This window comes from Protomyctophum parallelum (genome assembly GCF_964188405.1).
Source record: "Protomyctophum parallelum genome assembly, chromosome: 9".
Classification (NCBI taxonomy): domain Eukaryota; kingdom Metazoa; phylum Chordata; class Actinopteri; order Myctophiformes; family Myctophidae; genus Protomyctophum; species Protomyctophum parallelum.
Window position 1 is genome coordinate 39,038,262 of NC_139706.1, and position 20,842 is coordinate 39,059,103.

Sequence of the window (20,842 nt, forward strand, 5' to 3'; positions counted from 1 at the left end):
CATGGGCTATAGCCCATACCGTACGGCATACTATAGAACGCAGTTTTTCATCATTTTTGAGGATTTGAAAAAGAAAAAAAAAAAAAAAAAAACATGGGTTATAGCCCATCATTTTTTGAATTTTTGAAAAAAAAATTATCCTCGTTTTTCATCATTTTTGACCATGGGCTATAGCCCATACCGTACGGCATACTATAGCACGCAGTTTTTCATCATTTTTGAGGATTTGAAAAAAATGAAAAAAAAAAAAACATGGGTTATAGCCCATCGTTTTTTGAATTTTTGAAAAAAGTTTTTAACCTCGTTTTTCATCATTTTTGACCATGGGCTATAGCCCATACCGTACGGCATACTATAGCGCGCAGTTTTTCATCATTTTTGAGGATTTGAAAAAAAAAACAAAAAAAACATGGGTTATAGCCCATCGTTTTTTTAATTTTTGAAAAATGATTTTAACCTCGTTTTTCATCATTTTTGACCATGGGCTATAGCCCATACCGTACGCCGCGTACGGCATACTATAGCACGCAGTTTTTCGACATTTTTGAGGATTTGAAAAAAATGAAAAAAAAAAAACATGGGTTATAGCCCATCGTTTTTTGAATTTTTGAAAAAAAAAAATTCCTCGTTTTTCATCATTTTTGACCATGGGCTATAGCCCATACCGTACGGCATACTATATCACGCAGTTTTTCGACATTTTTGAGGATTTGAAAAAAATGAAAAAAAAAAAACATGGGTTATAGCCCATCGTTTTTTGAATTTTTGAAAAAAAAATTATCCTCGTTTTTCATCATTTTTGACCATGGGCTATAGCCCATACCGTACGGCATACTATAGAACGCAGTTTTTCATCATTTTTGAGGATTTGAAAAAGAAAAAAAAAAAAAACATGGGTTATAGCCCATCGTTTTTTTAATTTTTGAAAAATGATTTTAACCTCGTTTTTCATCATTTTTGACCATGGGCTATAGCCCATACCGTACGCCGCGTACGGCATACTATAGCACGCAGTTTTTCATCATTTTTGAGGATTTGAAAAAAACAAAAACAAAAAAAACATGGGTTATAGCCCATCGTTTTTTGAATTTTTGAAAAAAAGAATTATCCTCGTTTTTCATCATTTTTGACCATGGGCTATAGCCCATACCGTACGGCATACTATAGCACGCAGTTTTTCGTCATTTTTGAGGATTTGAAAAAAATGAAAAAAAAAAAACATGGGTTATAGCCCATCATTTTTTGAATTCTTGAAAAAAAAATTATCCTCGTTTTTCATCATTTTTGACCATGGGCTATAGCCCATACCGTACGGCATACTATAGCACGCAGTTTTTCATCATTTTTGAGGATTTAAAAAAAATGAAAAAAAAAAAAACATGGGTTATAGCCCATCGTTTTTTGAATTTTTTAAAAAAGTTTTTAAACTCGTTTTACATCATTTTTGACCATGGGCTATAGCCCATACCGTACGGCATACTATAGCGCGCAGTTTTTCATCATTTTTGAGGATTTGGAAAAAAAAAAAAAAAAACATGGGTTATAGCCCATCGTTTTTTGAATTTTTGAAAAAAAAAAATATCCTCGTTTTTCATCATTTTTGACCATGGGCTATAGCCCATACCGTACGGCATACTATAGCACGCAGTTTTCCGTCATTTTTGAGGATTTGAAATTAAAAAAAAAAAAAAAACATGGGTTATAGCCCATCGTTTTTTGAATTTTTGAAAAAAAAAAATATCCTCGTTTTTCATCATTTTTGACCATGGGCTATAGCCCATACCGTACGGCATACTATAGAACGCAGTTTTTCATCATTTTTGAGGATTTGAAAAAAAAAAAAAAAAAAAAACATGGGTTATAGCCCATCGTTTTTTGAATTTTTGAAAAAAAAAATCCTCGTCTTTCATCATTTTTGACCATGGGCTATAGCCCATACCGTACGGCATACTATAGCACGCAGTTTTTCATAATTTTTGAGGATTTGAAAAAAAAAAAAAAAAAAAAAACATGGGTTATAACCCATCGTTTTTTGAATTTTAGAAAAATGATTTTAACCTCGTTTTTCATCATTTTTGACCATGGGCTATAGCCCATACCGTACGGCATACTATAGCACGCAGTTTTTCATCATTTTTGAATTTTTGAAAAAAAGAATTATCCTCGTTTTTTATCATTTTTGACCATGGGCTATAGCCCATACCGTACGGCATACTATAGCACGCAGTTTTTCGTCATTTTTGAGGATTTGAAAAAAAAAAAAAACATGGGTTATAGCCCATCGTTTTTTGAATTTTTGAAAAAAGAAATTATCCTCGTTTTTCATCATTTTTGACCATGGGCTATAGCCCATACCGTACGGCATACTATAGAACGCAGTTTTTCATCATTTTTGAGGATTTGAAAAAAAAAAAAAAAAAAAAAAAACATGGGTTATAGCCCATCATTTTTTGAATTTTTGAAAAAAAAATTATCCTCGTTTTTCATCATTTTTGACCATGGGCTATAGCCCATACCGTACGGCATACTATAGCACGCAGTTTTTCATCATTTTTGAGGATTTGAAAAAAATGAAAAAAAAAAAAACATGGGTTATAGCCCATCGTTTTTTGAATTTTTGAAAAAAGTTTTTAACCTCGTTTTTCATCATTTTTGACCATGGGCTATAGCCCATACCGTACGGCATACTATAGCGCGCAGTTTTTCATCATTTTTGAGGATTTGAAAAAAAAACAAAAAAAAACATGGGTTATAGCCCATCGTTTTTTTAATTTTTGAAAAATGATTTTAACCTCGTTTTTCATCATTTTTGACCATGGGCTATAGCCCATACCGTACGCCGCGTACGGCATACTATAGCACGCAGTTTTTCATCATTTTTGAGGATTTGAAAAAAAAAAACAAAAAAAAAACATGGGTTATAGCCCATCGTTTTTTGAATTTTTGAAAAAAAAATTATCCTCGTTTTTCATCATTTTTGACCATGGGCTATAGCCCATACCGTACGGCATACTATATCACGCAGTTTTTCGACATTTTTGAGGATTTGAAAAAAATGAAAAAAAAAAAACATGGGTTATAGCCCATCGTTTTTTGAATTTTTGAAAAAAAAATTATCCTCGTTTTTCATCATTTTTGACCATGGGCTATAGCCCATACCGTACGGCATACTATAGAACGCAGTTTTTCATCATTTTTGAGGATTAAAAAAAAAAAAAAAAAAAACATGGGTTATAGCCCATCATTTTTTGAATTTTTGAAAAAAAATTATCCTCGTTTTTCATCATTTTTGACCATGGGCTATAGCCCATACCGTACGGCATACTATAGCACGCAGTTTTTCATCATTTTTGAGGATTTGAAAAAAATGAAAAAAAAACAAACATGGGTTATAGCCCATCGTTTTTTGAATTTTTGAAAAAAGAAATTATCCTCGTTTTTCATCATTTTTGACCATGGGCTATAGCCCATACCGTACGGCATACTATAGAACGCAGTTTTTCATCATTTTTGAGGATTTAAAAAAAAAAAAAAAAAAAAAAAAACATGGGTTATAGCCCATCATTTTTTGAATTTTTGAAAAAAACATTATCCTCGTTTTTCATCATTTTTGACCATGGGCTATAGCCCATACCGTACGGCATACTATAGCACGCAGTTTTTCATCATTTTTGAGGATTTGAAAAAAATGAAAAAAAAAAAAACATGGGTTATAGCCCATCGTTTTTTGAATTTTTGAAAAAAGTTTTTAACCTCGTTTTTCATCATTTTTGACCATGGGCTATAGCCCATACCGTACGGCATACTATAGCGCGCAGTTTTTCATCATTTTTGAGGATTTGAAAAAAAAACAAAAAAAAACATGGGTTATAGCCCATCGTTTTTTTAATTTTTGAAAAATGATTTTAACCTCGTTTTTCATCATTTTTGACCATGGGCTATAGCCCATACCGTACGCCGCGTACGGCATACTATAGCACGCAGTTTTTCATCATTTTTGAGGATTTGAAAAAAAAAACAAAAAAAAAAACATGGGTTATAGCCCATCGTTTTTTGAATTTTTGAAAAAAAGAATTATCCTCGTTTTTCATCATTTTTGACCATGGGCTATAGCCCATACCGTACGGCATACTATAGCACGCAGTTTTTCGTCATTTTTGAGGATTTAAAAAAAAAAAAAAAAAAAAAAAAACATGGGTTATAGCCCATCATTTTTTTAATTTTTGAAAAAACAATTATCCTTGTTTTTCATCATTTTTGACCATGGGCTATAGCCCATACCGTACGGCATACTATAGCACGCAGTTTTTCATCATTTTTGAGGATTTGAAAAAAATGAAGAAAAAAAAAAACATAGGTTATAGCCCATCGTTTTTTGAATTTTTGACCATGGGCTATAGCCCATACCGTACGGCATACTATAGCGCGCAGTTTTTCATCATTTTTGAGGATTAAAAAAAAAAAAAAAAAAAAAACATGGGTTATAGCCCATCGTTTTTTGAATTTTTGAAAAAAATAATATCCTCGTTTTTCATAATTTTTGACCATGGGCTATAGCCCATACCGTACGGCATACTATAGAACGCAGTTTTTCATCATTTTTGAGGATTTGAAAAAAAAAAAAAAAAAAAAAAAAACATGGGTTATAGCACATCGTTTTTTGATTTTTTGAAAAAAAGAATTATCCTCGTTTTTCATCATTTTTGACCATGGGCTATAGCCCATACCGTACGGCATACTATATCACGCAGTTTTTCGACATTTTTGAGGATTTGAAAAAAATGAAAAAAAATAAACATGGGTTATAGCCCATCGTTTTTTGAATTTTTGAAAAAAAAATTATCCTCGTTTTTCATCATTTTTGACCATGGGCTATAGCCCATACCGTACGGCATACTATATCACGCAGTTTTTCGACATTTTTGAGGATTTGAAAAAAATGAAAAAAAAAAAACATGGGTTATAGCCCATCGTTTTTTGAATTTTTGAAAAAAGAATTATCCTCGTTTTTCATCATTTTTGACCATGGGCTATAGCCCATACCGTACGGCATACTATAGAACGCAGTTTTTCATCATTTTTGAGGATTAAAAAAAAAAAAAAAAAAAAAAACATGGGTTATAGCCCATCATTTTTTGAATTTTTGAAAAAAAAATTATCCTCGTTTTTCATCATTTTTGACCATGGGCTATAGCCCATACCGTACGGCATACTATAGCACGCAGTTTTTCATCATTTTTGAGGATTTGAAAAAAATGAAAAAAAAAAAAACATGGGTTATAGCCCATCGTTTTTTGAATTTTTGAAAAAAGTTTTTAACCTCGTTTTTCATCATTTTTGACCATGGGCTATAGCCCATACCGTACGGCATACTATAGCGCGCAGTTTTTCATCCTTTTTGAGGATAAAAAAAAAACAAAAAAAAAACATCGTTTTTTGAATTTTTGAAAAAAAAAATATCCTCGTCTTTCATCATTTTTGACCATGGGCTATAGCCCATACCGTACGGCATACTATAGCACGCAGTTTTTCGTCATTTTTGAGGATTTGAAAAAGAAAAAATAAATAAACATGGGTTATAGCCCATCGTTTTTTGAATTTTTGAAAAAAGAAATTATCCTCGTTTTTCATCATTTTTGACCATGGGCTATAGCCCATACCGTACGGCATACTATAGCGCGCAGTTTTTCATCCTTTTTGAGGATAAAAAAAAAAAAAAAAAAAAAACATGGGTTATAGCCCATCGTTTTTTGAATTTTTGAAAAAAAAGATATCCTCGTCTTTCATCATTTTTGACCATGGGCTATAGCCCATACCGTACGGCATACTATAGCACGCAGTTTTTCATCATTTTTGAGGATTTGAAAAAAAAAAAAAAAAAAAAAACATGGGTTATAGCCCATCGTTTTTTGAATTTTTGAAAAAAGAAATTATCCTCGTTTTTCATAATTTTTGACCATGGGCTATAGCCCATACCGTACGGCATACTATAGCACGCAGTTTTTCATCATTTTTGAATTTTTGAAAAAAAGAATTATCCTCGTTTTTTATCATTTTTGACCATGGGCTATAGCCCATACCGTACGGCATACTATAGCACGCAGTTTTTCATCATTTTTGAATTTTTGAAAAAAAGAATTATCCTCGTTTTTTATCATTTTTGACCATGGGCTATAGCCCATACCGTACGGCATACTATAGCACGCAGTTTTTCGTCATTTTTGAGGATTTGAAAAAAATGGAAAAAAAAAAACATGGGTTATAGCCCATCGTTTTTTGAATTTTTGAAAAAAGAAATTATCCTCGTTTTTCATCATTTTTGACCATGGGCTATAGCCCATACCGTACGGCATACTATAGAACGCAGTTTTTCATCATTTTTGAGGATTTGAAAAAACAAAAAACAAAAAAAAAAACATGGGTTATAGCCCATCATTTTTTGAATTTTTGAAAAAAAAATTATCCTCGTTTTTCATCATTTTTGACCATGGGCTATAGCCCATACCGTACGGCATACTATAGCACGCAGTTTTTCATCATTTTTGAGGATTTGAAAAAAATGAAAAAAAAAAAAAACATGGGTTATAGCCCATAGTTTTTTGAATTTTTGAAAAAAGTTTTTAACCTCGTTTTTCATCATTTTTGACCATGGGCTATAGCCCATACCGTACGGCATACTATAGCGCGCAGTTTTTCATCATTTTTGAGGATTTGAAAAAAAAAACAAAAAAAACATGGGTTATAGCCCATCGTTTTTTTAATTTTTGAAAAATGATTTTAACCTCGTTTTTCATCATTTTTGACCATGGGCTATAGCCCATACCGTACGGCATACTATAGCACGCAGTTTTTCATAATTTTTGAGGATTTGAAAAAAAAAAAAAAAAAAAAAAACATGGGTTAATAACCCATCGTTTTTTGAATTTTTGAAAAAAAGAATTATCCTCGTTTTTCATCATTTTTGACCATGGGCTATAGCCCATACCGTACGGCATACTATAGCACGCAGTTTTTCGTCATTTTTGAGGATTTGAAAAAAATGAAAAAAAAAAAACATGGGTTATAGCCCATCGTTTTTTGAATTTTTGAAAAAAGAAATTATCCTCGTTTTTCATCATTTTTGACCATGGGCTATAGCCCATACCGTACGGCATACTATAGCACGCAGTTTTTCATCATTTTTGAGGATTTAAAAAAAAAAGAAAAAAAAAAAAAACATGGGTTATAGCCCATCATTTTTTGAATTTTTGAAAAAAAAATTATCCTTGTTTTTCATCATTTTTGACCATGGGCTATAGCCCATACCGTACGGCATACTATAGCACGCAGTTTTTCATCATTTTTGAGGATTTGAAAAAAATGAAGAAAAAAAAAAACATAGGTTATAGCCCATCGTTTTTTGAATTTTTGACCATGGGCTATAGCCCATACCGTACGGCATACTATAGCACGCAGTTTTTCGTCATTTTTGAGGATTTGAAAAAGAAAAAATAAATAAACATGGGTTATAGCCCATCGTTTTTTGAATTTTTGAAAAAAGAAATTATCCTCGTTTTTCATCATTTTTGACCATGGGCTATAGCCCATACCGTACGGCATACTATACCGCGCAGTTTTTCATCCTTTTTGAGGATAAAAAAAAAAAAAAAAAAAAACATGGGTTATAGCCCATCGTTTTTTGAATTTTTGAAAAAAAAAATATCCTCGTCTTTCATCATTTTTGACCATGGGCTATAGCCCATACCGTACGGCATACTATAGCACGCAGTTTTTCATCATTTTTGAGGATTTGAAAAAAAAAAACAAAAAAAAAACATGGGTTATAGCCCATCGTTTTTTGAATTTTTGAAAAAAGAAATTATCCTCGTTTTTCATAATTTTTGACCATGGGCTATAGCCCATACCGTACGGCATACTATAGCACGCAGTTTTTCATCATTTTTGAATTTTTGAAAAAAAGAATTATCCTCGTTTTTTATCATTTTTGACCATGGGCTATAGCCCATACCGTACGGCATACTATAGCACGCAGTTTTTCATCATTTTTGAATTTTTGAAAAAAAGAATTATCCTCGTTTTTTATCATTTTTGACCATGGGCTATAGCCCATACCGTACGGCATACTATAGCACGCAGTTTTTCGTCATTTTTGAGGATTTGAAAAAAATGAAAAAAAAAAAACATGGGTTATAGCCCATCGTTTTTTGAATTTTTGAAAAAAGAAATTATCCTCGTTTTTCATCATTTTTGACCATGGGCTATAGCCCATACCGTACGGCATACTATAGAACGCAGTTTTTCATCATTTTTGAGGATTTGAAAAAACAAAAAACAAAAAAAAAAACATGGGTTATAGCCCATCATTTTTTGAATTTTTGAAAAAAAAATTATCCTCGTTTTTCATCATTTTTGACCATGGGCTATAGCCCATACCGTACGGCATACTATAGCACGCAGTTTTTCATCATTTTTGAGGATTTGAAAAAAATGAAAAAAAAAAAAAACATGGGTTATAGCCCATAGTTTTTTGAATTTTTGAAAAAAGTTTTTAACCTCGTTTTTCATCATTTTTGACCATGGGCTATAGCCCATACCGTACGGCATACTATAGCGCGCAGTTTTTCATCATTTTTGAGGATTTGAAAAAAAAAACAAAAAAAACATGGGTTATAGCCCATCGTTTTTTTAATTTTTGAAAAATGATTTTAACCTCGTTTTTCATCATTTTTGACCATGGGCTATAGCCCATACCGTACGGCATACTATAGCACGCAGTTTTTCATAATTTTTGAGGATTTGAAAAAAAAAAAAAAAAAAAAAAACATGGGTTAATAACCCATCGTTTTTTGAATTTTTGAAAAAAAGAATTATCCTCGTTTTTCATCATTTTTGACCATGGGCTATAGCCCATACCGTACGGCATACTATAGCACGCAGTTTTTCGTCATTTTTGAGGATTTGAAAAAAATGAAAAAAAAAAAACATGGGTTATAGCCCATCGTTTTTTGAATTTTTGAAAAAAGAAATTATCCTCGTTTTTCATCATTTTTGACCATGGGCTATAGCCCATACCGTACGGCATACTATAGCACGCAGTTTTTCATCATTTTTGAGGATTTAAAAAAAAAAGAAAAAAAAAAAAAAACATGGGTTATAGCCCATCATTTTTTGAATTTTTGAAAAAAAAATTATCCTTGTTTTTCATCATTTTTGACCATGGGCTATAGCCCATACCGTACGGCATACTATAGCACGCAGTTTTTCATCATTTTTGAGGATTTGAAAAAAATGAAAAAAAAAAAAAACATAGGTTATAGCCCATCGTTTTTTGAATTTTTGACCATGGGCTATAGCCCATACCGTACGGCATACTATAGCGCGCAGTTTTTCATCATTTTTGAGGATTAAAAAAAAAAAAAAAAAAAAAACATGGGTTATAGCACATAGTTTTTTGATTTTTTGAAAAAAAGAATTATCCTCGTTTTTCATCATTTTTGACCATGGGCTATAGCCCATACCGTACGGCATACTATAGAACGCAGTTTTTCATCATTTTTGAGGATTTGAAAAAAAAAAAAAAACATGGGTTATAGCCCATCGTTTTTTGAATTTTTGAAAAAAGAAATTATCCTCGTTTTTCATCATTTTTGACCATGGGCTATAGCCCATACCGTACGGCATACTATAGCACGCAGTTTTTCATCATTTTTGAGGATTTAAAAAAAAAAGAAAAAAAAAAAAAAACATGGGTTATAGCCCATCATTTTTTGAATTTTTGAAAAAAAAATTATCCTTGTTTTTCATCATTTTTGACCATGGGCTATAGCCCATACCGTACGGCATACTATAGCACGCAGTTTTTCATCATTTTTGAGGATTTGAAAAAAATGAAGAAAAAAAAAAACATAGGTTATAGCCCATCGTTTTTTGAATTTTTGACCATGGGCTATAGCCCATACCGTACGGCATACTATAGCGCGCAGTTTTTCATCATTTTTGAGGATTAAAAAAAAAAAAAAAAAAAAAACATGGGTTATAGCACATAGTTTTTTGATTTTTTGAAAAAAAGAATTATCCTCGTTTTTCATCATTTTTGACCATGGGCTATAGCCCATACCGTACGGCATACTATAGAACGCAGTTTTTCATCATTTTTGAGGATTTGAAAAAACAAAAAACAAAAAAAAAAACATGGGTTATAGCCCATCGTTTTTTGAATTTTTGAAAAAAAAAAATCCTCGTCTTTCATCATTTTTGACCATGGGCTATAGCCCATACCGTACGGCATACTATAGCACGCAGTTTTTCATCATTTTTGAGGATTTGAAAAAAAAAAAAAAAAAAAACATGGGTTATAGCCCATCGTTTTTTGAATTTTTGAAAAAAGTTTTTAACCTCGTTTTTCATCATTTTTGACCATGGGCTACAGCCCATACCGTACGGCATACTATAGCGCGCAGTTTTTCATCCTTTTTGAGGATAAAAATAAAAAAAATTAAAAAACATGGGTTATAGCCCATCGTTTTTTGAATTTTTGAAAAAAAAAATATCCTCGTCTTTCATCATTTTTGACCATGGGCTATAGCCCATACCGTACGGCATACTATAGCACGCAGTTTTTCATCATTTTTGAGGATTTGAAAAAAAAAAAAAAAAAAAAAACATGGGTTATAGCCCATCGTTTTTTGAATTTTTGAAAAAAGAAATTATCCTCGTTTTTCATAATTTTTGACCATGGGCTATAGCCCATACCGTACGGCATACTATAGAACGCAGTTTTTCATCATTTTTGAGGATTTGAAAAAAAAAAAAAAAGAAAAAAAAAACATGGGTTATAGCCCATCATTTTTTGAATTTTTGGAAAAAAAAAAATCCTCGTTTTTCATCATTTTTGACCATGGGCTATAGCCCATACCGTACGGCATACTATAGCACGCAGTTTTTCATCATTTTTGAGGATTTGAAAAAAAAGAAAAAAAAAAAAACATGGGTTATAGCCCATCGTTTTTTGAATTTTTGAAAAAAGTTTTTAACCTCGTTTTTCATCATTTTTGACCATGGGCTATAGCCCATACCGTACGGCATACTATAGCGCGCAGTTTTTCATCATTTTTGAGGATTTGAAAAAAAAACAAAAAAAAACATGGGTTATAGCCCATCGTTTTTTTTATTTTTGAAAAATGATTTTAACCTCGTTTTTCATCATTTTTGACCATGGGCTATAGCCCATACCGTACGGCATACTATATCACGCAGTTTTTCGACATTTTTGAGGATTTGAAAAAAATGAAAAAAAAAAAACATGGGTTATAGCCCATCGTTTTTTGAATTTTTGAAAAAAAAATTATCCTCGTTTTTCATCATTTTTGACCATGGGCTATAGCCCATACCGTACGGCATACTATATCACGCAGTTTTTCGACATTTTTGAGGATTTGAAAAAAATGAAAAAAAAAAAACATGGGTTATAGCCCATCGTTTTTTGAATTTTTGAAAAAAAAATTATCCTCGTTTTTCATCATTTTTGACCATGGGCTATAGCCCATACCGTACGGCATACTATAGAACGCAGTTTTTCATCATTTTTGAGGATTTGAAAAAAAAAAAAAAAAAAAAAAAAACATGGGTTATAGCCCATCATTTTTTGAATTTTTGAAAAAAAAAAAATCCTCGTTTTTCATCATTTTTGACCATGGGCTATAGCCCATACCGTACGGCATACTATAGCACGCAGTTTTTCATCATTTTTGAGGATTTGAAAAAAATGAAAAAAAAAAAAACATGGGTTATAGCCCATCGTTTTTTGAATTTTTGAAAAAAGTTTTTAACCTCGTTTTTCATCATTTTTGACCATGGGCTATAGCCCATACCGTACGGCATACTATAGCGCGCAGTTTTTCATCATTTTTGAGGATTTGGAAAAAAAAAAAAAAAAACATGGGTTATAGCCCATCGTTTTTTGAATTTTTGAAAAAAAAAAATATCCTCGTTTTTCATCATTTTTGACCATGGGCTATAGCCCATACCGTACGGCATACTATAGCACGCAGTTTTCCGTCATTTTTGAGGATTTGAAATTAAAAAAAAAAAAAAAACATGGGTTATAGCCCATCGTTTTTTGAATTTTTGAAAAAAAAAAATCCTCGTCTTTCATCATTTTTGACCATGGGCTATAGCCCATACCGTACGGCATACTATAGCACGCAGTTTTTCATCATTTTTGAGGATTTGAAAAAAAAAAAAAAAAAAAACATGGGTTATAGCCCATCGTTTTTTGAATTTTTGAAAAAAGTTTTTAACCTCGTTTTTCATCATTTTTGACCATGGGCTACAGCCCATACCGTACGGCATACTATAGCGCGCAGTTTTTCATCCTTTTTGAGGATAAAAATAAAAAAATTTAAAAAACATGGGTTATAGCCCATCGTTTTTTGAATTTTTGAAAAAAAAAATATCCTCGTCTTTCATCATTTTTGACCATGGGCTATAGCCCATACCGTACGGCATACTATAGCACGCAGTTTTTCATCATTTTTGAGGATTTGAAAAAAAAAAAAAAAAAAAAAACATGGGTTATAGCCCATCGTTTTTTGAATTTTTGAAAAAAGAAATTATCCTCGTTTTTCATAATTTTTGACCATGGGCTATAGCCCATACCGTACGGCATACTATAGAACGCAGTTTTTCATCATTTTTGAGGATTTGAAAAAAAAAAAAAAAGAAAAAAAAAACATGGGTTATAGCCCATCATTTTTTGAATTTTTGGAGAAAAAAAAAATCCTCGTTTTTCATCATTTTTGACCATGGGCTATAGCCCATACCGTACGGCATACTATAGCACGCAGTTTTTCATCATTTTTGAGGATTTGAAAAAAATGAAAAAAAAAAAAACATGGGTTATAGCCCATCGTTTTTTGAATTTTTGAAAAAAGTTTTTAACCTCGTTTTTCATCATTTTTGACCATGGGCTATAGCCCATACCGTACGGCATACTATAGCGCGCAGTTTTTCATCATTTTTGAGGATTTGAAAAAAAAACAAAAAAAAACATGGGTTATAGCCCATCGTTTTTTTTATTTTTGAAAAATGATTTTAACCTCGTTTTTCATCATTTTTGACCATGGGCTATAGCCCATACCGTACGGCATACTATATCACGCAGTTTTTCGACATTTTTGAGGATTTGAAAAAAATGAAAAAAAAAAAACATGGGTTATAGCCCATCGTTTTTTGAATTTTTGAAAAAAAAATTATCCTCGTTTTTCATCATTTTTGACCATGGGCTATAGCCCATACCGTACGGCATACTATATCACACAGTTTTTCGACATTTTTGAGGATTTGAAAAAAATGAAAAAAAAAAAACATGGGTTATAGCCCATCGTTTTTTGAATTTTTGAAAAAAAAATTATCCTCGTTTTTCATCATTTTTGACCATGGGCTATAGCCCATACCGTACGGCATACTATAGAACGCAGTTTTTCATCATTTTTGAGGATTTGAAAAAGAAAAAAAAAAAAAAAAAAACATGGGTTATAGCCCATCATTTTTTGAATTTTTGAAAAAAAAATTATCCTCGTTTTTCATCATTTTTGACCATGGGCTATAGCCCATACCGTACGGCATACTATAGCACGCAGTTTTTCATCATTTTTGAGGATTTGAAAAAAATGAAAAAAAAAAAAACATGGGTTATAGCCCATCGTTTTTTGAATTTTTGAAAAAAGTTTTTAACCTCGTTTTTCATCATTTTTGACCATGGGCTATAGCCCATACCGTACGGCATACTATAGCGCGCAGTTTTTCATCATTTTTGAGGATTTGAAAAAAAAAACAAAAAAAACATGGGTTATAGCCCATCGTTTTTTTAATTTTTGAAAAATGATTTTAACCTCGTTTTTCATCATTTTTGACCATGGGCTATAGCCCATACCGTACGCCGCGTACGGCATACTATAGCACGCAGTTTTTCGACATTTTTGAGGATTTGAAAAAAATGAAAAAAAAAAAACATGGGTTATAGCCCATCGTTTTTTGAATTTTTGAAAAAAAAAAATTCCTCGTTTTTCATCATTTTTGACCATGGGCTATAGCCCATACCGTACGGCATACTATATCACGCAGTTTTTCGACATTTTTGAGGATTTGAAAAAAATGAAAAAAAAAAAACATGGGTTATAGCCCATCGTTTTTTGAATTTTTGAAAAAAAAATTATCCTCGTTTTTCATCATTTTTGACCATGGGCTATAGCCCATACCGTACGGCATACTATAGAACGCAGTTTTTCATCATTTTTGAGGATTTGAAAAAGAAAAAAAAAAAAAACATGGGTTATAGCCCATCGTTTTTTTAATTTTTGAAAAATGATTTTAACCTCGTTTTTCATCATTTTTGACCATGGGCTATAGCCCATACCGTACGCCGCGTACGGCATACTATAGCACGCAGTTTTTCATCATTTTTGAGGATTTGAAAAAAACAAAAACAAAAAAAACATGGGTTATAGCCCATCGTTTTTTGAATTTTTGAAAAAAAGAATTATCCTCGTTTTTCATCATTTTTGACCATGGGCTATAGCCCATACCGTACGGCATACTATAGCACGCAGTTTTTCGTCATTTTTGAGGATTTGAAAAAAATGAAAAAAAAAAAACATGGGTTATAGCCCATCATTTTTTGAATTCTTGAAAAAAAAATTATCCTCGTTTTTCATCATTTTTGACCATGGGCTATAGCCCATACCGTACGGCATACTATAGCACGCAGTTTTTCATCATTTTTGAGGATTTAAAAAAAATGAAAAAAAAAAAAACATGGGTTATAGCCCATCGTTTTTTGAATTTTTTAAAAAAGTTTTTAAACTCGTTTTACATCATTTTTGACCATGGGCTATAGCCCATACCGTACGGCATACTATAGCGCGCAGTTTTTCATCATTTTTGAGGATTTGGAAAAAAAAAAAAAAAAACATGGGTTATAGCCCATCGTTTTTTGAATTTTTGAAAAAAAAAAATATCCTCGTTTTTCATCATTTTTGACCATGGGCTATAGCCCATACCGTACGGCATACTATAGCACGCAGTTTTTCATCATTTTTGAGGATTTGAAAAAAAAAAAAAAAAAAAACATGGGTTATAGCCCATCGTTTTTTGAATTTTTGAAAAAAGTTTTTAACCTCGTTTTTCATCATTTTTGACCATGGGCTACAGCCCATACCGTACGGCATACTATAGCGCGCAGTTTTTCATCCTTTTTGAGGATAAAAATAAAAAAAATTAAAAAACATGGGTTATAGCCCATCGTTTTTTGAATTTTTGAAAAAAAAAATATCCTCGTCTTTCATCATTTTTGACCATGGGCTATAGCCCATACCGTACGGCATACTATAGCACGCAGTTTTTCATCATTTTTGAGGATTTGAAAAAAAAAAAAAAAAAAAAAACATGGGTTATAGCCCATCGTTTTTTGAATTTTTGAAAAAAGAAATTATCCTCGTTTTTCATAATTTTTGACCATGGGCTATAGCCCATACCGTACGGCATACTATAGAACGCAGTTTTTCATCATTTTTGAGGATTTGAAAAAAAAAAAAAAAGAAAAAAAAAACATGGGTTATAGCCCATCATTTTTTGAATTTTTGGAAAAAAAAAAATCCTCGTTTTTCATCATTTTTGACCATGGGCTATAGCCCATACCGTACGGCATACTATAGCACGCAGTTTTTCATCATTTTTGAGGATTTGAAAAAAATGAAAAAAAAAAAAACATGGGTTATAGCCCATCGTTTTTTGAATTTTTGAAAAAAGTTTTTAACCTCGTTTTTCATCATTTTTGACCATGGGCTATAGCCCATACCGTACGGCATACTATAGCGCGCAGTTTTTCATCATTTTTGAGGATTTGAAAAAAAAACAAAAAAAAACATGGGTTATAGCCCATCGTTTTTTTTATTTTTGAAAAATGATTTTAACCTCGTTTTTCATCATTTTTGACCATGGGCTATAGCCCATACCGTACGGCATACTATATCACGCAGTTTTTCGACATTTTTGAGGATTTGAAAAAAATGAAAAAAAAAAAACATGGGTTATAGCCCATCGTTTTTTGAATTTTTGAAAAAAAAATTATCCTCGTTTTTCATCATTTTTGACCATGGGCTATAGCCCATACCGTACGGCATACTATATCACGCAGTTTTTCGACATTTTTGAGGATTTGAAAAAAATGAAAAAAAAAAAACATGGGTTATAGCCCATCGTTTTTTGAATTTTTGAAAAAAAAATTATCCTCGTTTTTCATCATTTTTGACCATGGGCTATAGCCCATACCGTACGGCATACTATAGAACGCAGTTTTTCATCATTTTTGAGGATTTGAAAAAAAAAAAAAAAAAAAAAAAACATGGGTTATAGCCCATCATTTTTTGAATTTTTGAAAAAAAAAAAATCCTCGTTTTTCATCATTTTTGACCATGGGCTATAGCCCATACCGTACGGCATACTATAGCACGCAGTTTTTCATCATTTTTGAGGATTTGAAAAAAATGAAAAAAAAAAAAACATGGGTTATAGCCCATCGTTTTTTGAATTTTTGAAAAAAGTTTTTAACCTCGTTTTTCATCATTTTTGACCATGGGCTATAGCCCATACCGTACGGCATACTATAGCGCGCAGTTTTTCATCATTTTTGAGGATTTGGAAAAAAAAAAAAAAAAACATGGGTTATAGCCCATCGTTTTTTGAATTTTTGAAAAAAAAAAATATCCTCGTTTTTCATCATTTTTGACCATGGGCTATAGCCCATACCGTACGGCATACTATAGCACGCAGTTTTCCGTCATTTTTGAGGATTTGAAATTAAAAAAAAAAAAAAAACATGGGTTATAGCCCATCGTTTTTTGAATTTTTGAAAAAAATAAATCCTCGTCTTTCATCATTTTTGACCATGGGCTATAGCCCATACCGTACGGCATACTATAGCACGCAGTTTTTCATCATTTTTGAGGATTTGAAAAAAAAAAAAAAAAAAAACATGGGTTATAGCCCATCGTTTTTTGAATTTTTGAAAAAAGTTTTTAACCTCGTTTTTCATCATTTTTGACCATGGGCTACAGCCCATACCGTACGGCATACTATAGCGCGCAGTTTTTCATCCTTTTTGAGGATAAAAATAAAAAAAATTAAAAAACATGGGTTATAGCCCATCGTTTTTTTTATTTTTGAAAAATGATTTTAACCTCGTTTTTCATCATTTTTGACCATGGGCTATAGCCCATACCGTACGGCATACTATATCACGCAGTTTTTCGACATTTTTGAGGATTTGAAAAAAATGAAAAAAAAAAAACATGGGTTATAGCCCATCGTTTTTTGAATTTTTGAAAAAAAAATTATCCTCGTTTTTCATCATTTTTGACCATGGGCTATAGCCCATACCGTACGGCATACTATATCACGCAGTTTTTCGACATTTTTGAGGATTTGAAAAAAATGAAAAAAAAAAAACATGGGTTATAGCCCATCGTTTTTTGAATTTTTGAAAAAAAAAATATCCTCGTCTTTCATCATTTTTGACCATGGGCTATAGCCCATACCGTACGGCATACTATAGAACGCAGTTTTTCATCATTTTTGAGGATTTGAAAAAGAAAAAAAAAAAAAAAAAAACATGGGTTATAGCCCATCATTTTTTGAATTTTTGAAAAAAGAAATTATCCTCGTTTTTCATAATTTTTGACCATGGGCTATAGCCCATACCGTACGGCATACTATAGAACGCAGTTTTTCATCATTTTTGAGGATTTGAAAAAAATGAAAAAAAAAAAAACATGGGTTATAGCCCATCGTTTTTTGAATTTTTGAAAAAAGTTTTTAACCTCGTTTTTCATCATTTTTGACCATGGGCTATAGCCCATACCGTACGGCATACTATAGCGCGCAGTTTTTCATCATTTTTGAGGATTTGAAAAAAAAAACAAAAAAAACATGGGTTATAGCCCATCGTTTTTTTAATTTTTGAAAAATGATTTTAACCTCGTTTTTCATCATTTTTGACCATGGGCTATAGCCCATACCGTACGCCGCGTACGGCATACTATAGCACGCAGTTTTTCGACATTTTTGAGGATTTGAAAAAAATGAAAAAAAAAAAACATGGGTTATAGCCCATCGTTTTTTGAATTTTTGAAAAAAAAAAATTCCTCGTTTTTCATCATTTTTGACCATGGGCTATAGCCCATACCGTACGGCATACTATATCACGCAGTTTTTCGACATTTTTGAGGATTTGAAAAAAATGAAAAAAAAAAAACATGGGTTATAGCCCATCGTTTTTTGAATTTTTGAAAAAAAAATTATCCTCGTTTTTCATCATTTTTGACCATGGGCTATAGCCCATACCGTACGGCATACTATAGAACGCAGTTTTTCATCATTTTTGAGGATTTGAAAAAGAAAAAAAAAAAAAACATGGGTTATAGCCCATCGTTTTTTTAATTTTTGAAAAATGATTTTAACCTCGTTTTTCATCATTTTTGACCATGGGCTATAGCCCATACCGTACGCCGCGTACGGCATACTATAGCACGCAGTTTTTCATCATTTTTGAGGATTTGAAAAAAACAAAAACAAAAAAAACATGGGTTATAGCCCATCGTTTTTTGAATTTTTGAAAAAAAGAATTATCCTCGTTTTTCATCATTTTTGACCATGGGCTATAGCCCATACCGTACGGCATACTATAGCACGCAGTTTTTCGTCATTTTTGAGGATTTGAAAAAAATGAAAAAAAAAAAACATGGGTTATAGCCCATCATTTTTTGAATTCTTGAAAAAAAAATTATCCTCGTTTTTCATCATTTTTGACCATGGGCTATAGCCCATACCGTACGGCATACTATAGCACGCAGTTTTTCATCATTTTTGAGGATTTAAAAAAAATGAAAAAAAAAAAAACATGGGTTATAGCCCATCGTTTTTTGAATTTTTTAAAAAAGTTTTTAAACTCGTTTTACATCATTTTTGACCATGGGCTATAGCCCATACCGTACGGCATACTATAGCGCGCAGTTTTTCATCATTTTTGAGGATTTGGAAAAAAAAAAAAAAAAACATGGGTTATAGCCCATCGTTTTTTGAATTTTTGAAAAAAAAAAATATCCTCGTTTTTCATCATTTTTGACCATGGGCTATAGCCCATACCGTACGGCATACTATAGCACGCAGTTTTCCGTCATTTTTGAGGATTTGAAATTAAAAAAAAAAAAAAAACATGGGTTATAGCCCATCGTTTTTTGAATTTTTGAAAAAAAAAAATATCCTCGTTTTTCATCATTTTTGACCATGGGCTATAGCCCATACCGTACGGCATACTATAGAACGCAGTTTTTCATCATTTTTGAGGATTTGAAAAAAAAAAAAAAAAAAAAACATGGGTTATAGCCCATCGTTTTTTGAATTTTTGAAAAAAAAAATCCTCGTCTTTCATCATTTTTGACCATGGGCTATAGCCCATACCGTACGGCATACTATAGCACGCAGTTTTTCATAATTTTTGAGGATTTGAAAAAAAAAAAAAGAAAAAAAACATGGGTTATAACCCATCGTTTTTTGAATTTTAGAAAAATGATTTTAACCTCGTTTTTCATCATTTTTGACCATGGGCTATAGCCCATACCGTACGGCATACTATAGCACGCAGTTTTTCATCATTTTTGAATTTTTGAAAAAAAGAATTATCCTCGTTTTTTATCATTTTTGACCATGGGCTATAGCCCATACCGTACGGCATACTATAGCACGCAGTTTTTCGTCATTTTTGAGGATTTGAAAAAAAAAAAAAACATGGGTTATAGCCCATCGTTTTTTGAATTTTTGAAAAAAGAAATTATCCTCGTTTTTCATCATTTTTGACCATGGGCTATAGCCCATACCGTACGGCATACTATAGAACGCAGTTTTTCATCATTTTTGAGGATTTGAAAAAAAAAAAAAAAAAAAAAAAACATGGGTTATAGCCCATCATTTTTTGAATTTTTGAAAAAAAAATTATCCTCGTTTTTCATCATTTTTGACCATGGGCTATAGCCCATACCGTACGGCATACTATAGCACGCAGTTTTTCATCATTTTTGAGGATTTGAAAAAAATGAAAAAAAAAAAAACATGGGTTATAGCCCATCGTTTTTTGAATTTTTGAAAAAAGTTTTTAACCTCGTTTTTCATCATTTTTGACCATGGGCTATAGCCCATACCGTACGGCATACTATAGCGCGCAGTTTTTCATCATTTTTGAGGATTTGAAAAAAAAACAAAAAAAAACATGGGTTATAGCCCATCGTTTTTTTAATTTTTGAAAAATGATTTTAACCTCGTTTTTCATCATTTTTGACCATGGGCTATAGCCCATACCGTACGCCGCGTACGGCATACTATAGCACGCAGTTTTTCATCATTTTTGAGGATTTGAAAAAAAAAAACAAAAAAAAAACATGGGTTATAGCCCATCGTTTTTTGAATTTTTGAAAAAAAAATTATCCTCGTTTTTCATCATTTTTGACCATGGGCTATAGCCCATACCGTACGGCATACTATATCACGCAGTTTTTCGACATTTTTGAGGATTTGAAAAAAATGAAAAAAAAAAAACATGGGTTATAGCCCATCGTTTTTTGAATTTTTGAAAAAAAAATTATCCTCGTTTTTCATCATTTTTGACCATGGGCTATAGCCCATACCGTACGGCATACTATAGAACGCAGTTTTTCATCATTTTTGAGGATTAAAAAAAAAAAAAAAAAAAACATGGGTTATAGCCCATCATTTTTTGAATTTTTGAAAAAAA